Genomic DNA, 5759 nt, shown 5'->3' with positions numbered 1-5759 from the left:
ATCTAATATGTGACGGAGAGAGTAGCTTGGGATTGATCTGACTCAGTTGCATCCCAGAACCACCAAAAAGATTTGCATCAGTTGGAGCTAATCCATAAATAATTTTACAGTGTAGCCATAGAGTTAGAAAAACAAAAACCTAGTGTTGGCTTTCTTCTTAACTTTCCTAATAAGATCATAACTATTTATTCCTATGCTCTTTTTAATTATCTTCTTTATGAGTTGTGGAAGGTGCTAAACATTTTTCTACCGACCACCCTAAGATAAGCTTCAAAGTTGCCCTGAATAAAACTCAGACAAAACAGAGTATATAAGCCAATAAAAAGAAAACTAACATATCTTTCGGGTGGCTCCATCTAAACTAGTTTATGAACAAGCATCAAAGTATAGTACTACAATCTACAGGCATCGGCACACATCAAATGGTACTAGCTGCAGCCGGCAGATTCTGTCCCTGCATACTATCAAACTGAAGTGACACAATCCTACTGACTTGGAATAACCACACTACGCGCAATTGAACACATGAACAGATCACGCCCCCAAACGCCAACTCTGAAGTGGCAAGATATCCCCCAAAAATACAGCCATGCAAAGAATAAAGTGATCTATGTGGGAGAGAGAAGCATTTCGATATTTTTTATTTTTATTATCAATCCTTCCTTTAAGAAGTATTTGAACCCCCTCTATACATCCCTGGTGTTTGGCTTTCCAACCTAGGTTACCGGGACCTAGGTTAGTCGGCCGCATTGTTGCTATACACAAAACAGTTGCCCAGCTGCCTTGAGAGACAAAGCACGAACTAGCTTTCCATTTCAATAACGCTTCCATTTCTGATTTCCCTGGCCGGCCTTTCTATCTCAAGGGTAGTAAGGCTGCTCGTCGGCGTTGCCGGCGTCGAGCTTCCAAGCAGGCTCATGGACCGCCTCTCGTTGTTCTTTGGTGGATCCTTGCCATGGACGAATGAGATGAATCTTCTCAGGCTCTTCCTCTGTTCATGCCTCAGGTATTTGCGTAGCATGATACCAAAGTAGATTAGCAATGCGAGGACGCATGCCACGCCACAGATTAGGAACAGACCAAGGAAGCTCTCAAGGCGGAGCTGATCCGAGTCAACAAACTCGTTGTTGTCAGTTGCGCATTCCCCTGTCTTGAGCCACTTGTCATGGATCCGCTGCAGCTCCCCATTCTCTGACAATGACAGGATTGCGGTGGAGAGGTCTACTTGCAAAGGGGAGTCCCTTGGAAATGCCTGGTAGAATGAACTTGTAAGGTGCTACATTTTTATTTGTGAAACAAAGTAGCCGCAGATAAGTGCCACAACTATTCAAAGTTAAAACTTCTATTCCAGGATATTAACAGAAAAATATTTTGCTCTTATTTCTGATTTATATAAAAGAATATGGTTTAACTGTACTTACAAAGCCCCATCCTCTGCTGGTGAAATCTGTGCCAGCTACCGCAATTTTGCAGTAGGTTGACAAAAACAGTTCAACATAGGGGCGCTCGTCGACAATGGCCATAACACCTCCTTCCTTAGGGCCTATCTTGAGGGCCTCAGCGTATTCTTGTGGTGAACCCAGAGCTCTTAGCCTTGACCGTGAGATGTTGAGCTCCTTGACCATGTAGTCTTGTGCAAAAGAACCAACTTGGAAACCAATAGGATCGTTGCTATTTTTCAGGTCATCAATTCCTTTTATAGAAGTATCAAGTTGTTGCACGGTCAGGATGGAAGTAAGACTCGCGGTATAGCTGGATACAATTATCAGAACAACGAATAGCCATATGATCAGGACACCACGCCCTGAGACGCTCATTGTATTTTCTCCTGCGGGCAGATACAGATGAAATCACGAGCCATGCCTCAGAACAAAATGTTATCTATGGACAAAAAGACACATAATAGAGAAGGTTGGTTTACTCACTGTGTGCGAAGAACAACGTCGAAAAGCTGAACCTGCATGCAATCAAAATAGAAATTATAATCACATCTGAGAGCAAGGAATCACGCCATGATAAGAACATTTGTAATGCATGTGGAGAAGTATGTGAAAACAGAAAAAAAAAGAGCAATGCATCATAAATATCATTAAGCGAATATATATACTGTGCATATATACGTTTCACAAGATCATTAAGATAATAGTTCCTTGGTAATCACTAGATGCTTCATTTGGGTATGTTAACTGGCAACTGTTCTGAGGTGCTTGCTGTATGCAAACATATTGCACAAGACTTGTTGAAACATCAACATTTTTAAGAAAACAGGAATGATATACTATTTGTTGACGATACAAAAGGTGCAAGTCAGCTCCTTACCAGAAAATAGTTATTATTTGTTGACGTACTGAACCACGGAAATCATCATTGATCCGATGTTCAAGAACCCAAACAACCACACCCACAATAAGGAAGTACAACCCTGTAACACACCACATCTCCAAAGTAAATGGCTGCAAGAATGCCCAGGACGATGTTATATGCTGTTTAACCGGAGCCAAGATAACTAAGCCTGTTTCTATGAATGGCTGGGTGAAATCAAAAGTTACTGTCCGCCTCATTGTAATCGCGATATCCTGCATCGAATTCCTGCAGGATAAGACCCCCCCTGGTCAGCATGGTATGATGAAATGGTTTCTTCGATAAAGATGATGAAATGGTTAGAGGAAGAAAAAAGGCATTCCATACTTACATTTGATTCAATCATCTGTACAAGTTTGTCATAATTAGGATTTTCAGTACCATTCCCAAAAGGTACAAACTTGTAACTAACAGGATAAGGAAGCAAAGCCAATGCCTGAGTAAAGACATCGATGCAATAACCCTTCATTGACCCAGTAGAATTGTCTTTCGTGACAAACTCTTTGAAACTAAATCTGTTCGGAACACCAATTTTCAACTGCTTGGCATTAGAAGGAAAAACCCATCCTCGAGGCCTCTGTGCAGTCTCCCCAGGCCAAATAACATCATAGAGATGCTGATCAGCGAGAGAAATATTAGGAGGCTTTGAATATAGAGCCTCTGGAGAGACAGTCGACAACAAGCCAGAATAGTTTGACCAAAAACCAATGGTCCGCATGCCATTTCCGATGATGTTTATGATGTCATATGCAGGATGAATTAGGTTGCCTCCAGCATCGAATTGCACTTGCCCAGACACCCCAGTGAAGTTTACCTTTCTAATCTTCTCCAATAATTTATTTCCCATGTCAGAAATGCTCATTGCTTCAAGGTGAAGAGTTCCTCCAGTTTCATCATGCAACATCGAGTCATTTGAAAAGGAAATCCTACCACCATCATCAAAGAAGGCATCCAAAGCCCGAGCTACTGCCCAGATACTATCATAAACATAAAAACCGTAAGTATTTACATGAAGATCACTATAGTTGTACTTTTTACTTTGCCTGCTCCATTTGGAGACCAAATTACTCTTCATCTTTGAGTTGGGAATATGTGGCCGTAAAGTAAGAACACCTTGCAGGCCAGATATAGTCTCAGCAGGAACTGATGAATTAGCATCAAGATATGCAGACAGCCAGTCAGTTGCAATCCACACATAGCCGTTGCCCATCATGTTCAGTTGTTTTGCCATAGAGAAAAGCTTGAGTCCAGGTTCAGCTCCAGTATGGAGAATGATAACACGAGACTCCATATAACTGACACTAACCAACAAATTTATGAGCTCACTTCTTTTAGCATTGGAAGGAAACCCAACCTTGTAGGAGATTTTGCAGCGCTTTAAAGCGAGTGCATCATCCAAAGCAGCAATGCCATTTCGACCATAAACATTGTCAATGTATATGGCAGTCACTATCTTCCAGTGGTTGTAGTCAACAACTTCTGCCACAGCCGCCATTTGATAGAGATCATTGGGACCCGTCCTGACAAAGAACGGGAACTGTATCGATGAAAGAGTTGCATCAGAAGCAAAGGACATCAAAGGGACTCGAAGCCCATTTGCTACATATGAAATGATATGAGAAATTGTAGAGCACTGAGGGCCAATGAGTGCAATAACATCAGTCTCCATGAACTGCAAAGCTGATACAAGGAATACGGTATCATTGTCACAATTCCACAAGAGAAGCAAAAACTATTTCAACAATGCCTAATAAATGCGTGACATTAAAGCTAGCGTACCTTGAACCATGCCAAGGAAACCATCAAAGCAATTTGTATCCTTGATTTGAACCTTTAGTGTAGTTCCATTTAGAACTGTTGGATCAGAGTTGATATCTTCCAAGGCTGCATGGATGGCAACCGCAGCAACACCTCCAGTGGTGGAGTTAAATTGAAGAATAGACCCAATATTCACAACGGGAGGCCTCGCAGCTAAACTCTTGCAGATGCCATTAGGAAACACAAGCAGAGAGAGAACCAGCAACATGAGGAAAGATATCTCCATTGTGCCTCAAATGGTGCAAAGTCTACTGGATGCTTGTCTTCATGTTAGCAAAATACTTATGTGTTGGAAACCCCCTGTAGAAAAAACATAGAGCAGATGTTATCGTGGAACCAATCACTACCGGAACAGGGCCCTGTGCCGACGGCCATATCTATGCCGACGGCCCCCGTCGGCCTTGTCTGCGCTATGCCGACAGCCATTTCCAGGCCGTCGGCGTAATAAAGCCGTCGGGCTATCCAGACCTATGCCGACGGCCCCCGTCGGCCCAGAACGGCCGTCGGCTTACCCAAACTTACGCCTACAGCCGCCGTCGGCATATATCGGCCGTCGGCATAGTTGCGGGCCCGGCGATCCCGCCGTGACGTGCGTCTAATGGCGTCCGATCTATGCCGACGGCCGAGGCGGGAGGCCGTCGGCATAGATGCCCTAACCACGTCATCGATCCGAGGCGCACCGACCACCACTTGTGCCGACGGCTGCCGTCGGCATAGATGCCACATCACCGATCCGCGGCGCGCCGGCCATCTGCCCTATGCCGCAGCTATGCCGACGGCAAAGCCGTCAGCATAGTTTTTTTTCTTTTTTTCTTTTTTCTTTTTTTCTTTTTTTCTTTTTTTCATAGCTATATTTTTTTCATAGTTTTTTTTCTTTTTTACCACGTCATCGATCTTTTTATCATAGTTCCCTTATCCACTTCCCGGTCACCCCCTCCACTCGTTAGTTTTTTTTCTTTTTTATATTTTATGTTTTCTTAAATATTATTATTTGACTAACTTACATATAGTACGTGTTAATAAGCATACATACATTATTTTTCGGTTCTGTACACAGCGGTGTGACCCGCCTCACGAGCGGTGCCACCGCTAGCCGGCACCTGGAATGGGGAACAGCTGCATCGGGTCTATACGAAGGGGACTTTGCTCCCAAGTGTTTATATATATCGGATGACCTACCACAACCGGGTGGTGTTGTGGCATGTCCGAAGAGGCGGCACGCGTCTCCGGTGCGTGGCCTCCCTCACGGACGGCGCCGCCGGCGGCACCTCGAGGGGGGAAACTGCCGCGTCGGTTCTACACGGAGTGGATGTAGCTGTGGTTTTGGCCCGGATGTTGCTCCTGGGTGTCCCTACGGGCGGACCTGACACAACCGGGTGGAGAGCTCCACTGGTCAAAGCCCGTCCATGGGAAGTCAAAGGGCTACATCTCGTAGTCAACCGCTCCAGGGTTAGGCAGGACGGGGGCCCTCGGGGGTAGCAATGCCACCGGAGCATCGTACCGGGCCCTCATACATGCGGGGTGGTGTTGTGGCATGTCCGAAGAGGCGGCATGTGTCTCCGGTGCGTGGCCCCCCACAC

The 5759-nt window shown here is 44.9% G+C and overlaps 1 pseudogene; it reads right to left on the bottom strand.

Moving 5' to 3' along the window:
- Positions 1 to 802: 802 nt before the first annotated feature.
- Positions 803 to 4405, bottom strand: LOC119325743 (annotated as a pseudogene).
- Positions 4406 to 5759: the final 1354 nt, after the last annotated feature.

This window comes from Triticum dicoccoides, chromosome 6B (genome assembly GCF_002162155.2).
Source record: "Triticum dicoccoides isolate Atlit2015 ecotype Zavitan chromosome 6B, WEW_v2.0, whole genome shotgun sequence".
NCBI lineage: Eukaryota > Viridiplantae > Streptophyta > Magnoliopsida > Poales > Poaceae > Triticum > Triticum dicoccoides.
The sequence above is the reverse complement of the archived record's forward strand: the minus strand, read 5'-3'. Positions and strand labels throughout refer to the sequence as shown.